Below are 1,126 nucleotides of genomic sequence, written 5' to 3'. Positions count from 1 at the left end.
TATCACCAAACCTGTCATTTATTACTTTTAATATTCAGTAATGGCAGTGAGACCAAATCAGGAAAGTGTGACAGTGATTAGTGGAATTTTGTGTCAAAAGGTATTAGATCTTTTTCAACATTAAGCCCCAAATTGTAGACTAAGGTAGCTTTTACTGATTCCTACAGGGAAAATAACTTTATGCTGACCTTAAGATTAGGTGTAGTGGGCAGCCACCAGCTATAAGATTACTCATTCTCTCAGGGAAACCTCCAAGAAGTTATGATGAGGTATATCCCAGACATTTGAGGACTGTTGTGATGAAACGTTTCTGAAAACACTGAATCAACTTTCTGGGATTTTCTTACCAGAGCACAGATCAGGATGATACATTTTACACATTCGTCCCAATGTTTCTTCAACCCTATATTTTTAGTTTTAGCAACAGCCTGTTAAATGCACAGCTGCACTCCGAACATTACACAACAGGAATAAAAACAACTTTTAGTTGAGTCGCGGTCTCCTATTAAGAAGGCAGATTTGGAAGATAAAAATTCTGATATATATTTACTGATAACAGTCTGTCTGAGGTTCTGTACAGTTAGTTTGCATTATTGGTAATGCTCTTCGCCACATTGCAGACTTTATTCAATCACCAAACCACATAAACAGTTGCTTTAAGGCACATTTGATTGTACGGTTAAGTGCCAGCAGAAACAGGCTTCTACAGAAGAGCAGGCTCTGCCTCCCATTACTACGTCTACCTGGGAACCACAAGTAAGCCAGCAGTCTTACAGCAAAGTACTCTAAAGAGGAGATACAGTACAATGAGTTCTTGAAGATGAGATGGGTCCTTTTAGGGACATCATAAACTTTTACTTCTTTTGATAAACTTTTGATGGATGGATGTACTGCAGTCACACAAATCCTAACCGTGGAGGAAAGGAGTTCCATTAGATCACAGCAGGTTAATACGAGAAAATAAGATGTATTGTGTGCACACTGCTGAGAAAGAGAATCTGAGTTGTGTTTTTTTTTTTTGTAGTTTTACATGAAAATCCCAGAGTTATTGAAGAGCAATATGCGGGGCTCGCCTATAAGCTTGAGTGCAAAGTTTTACTGAGACACGGTTTTGGCACAGCTTTGC

This window comes from Haplochromis burtoni, unplaced genomic scaffold (assembly GCF_018398535.1).
Source record: "Haplochromis burtoni strain Fernald_Lab_line unplaced genomic scaffold, NCSU_Asbu1 Contig_1230, whole genome shotgun sequence".
In the NCBI taxonomy this organism is placed as follows: domain Eukaryota; kingdom Metazoa; phylum Chordata; class Actinopteri; order Cichliformes; family Cichlidae; genus Haplochromis; species Haplochromis burtoni.
This window is presented reverse-complemented; position numbering follows the sequence as displayed.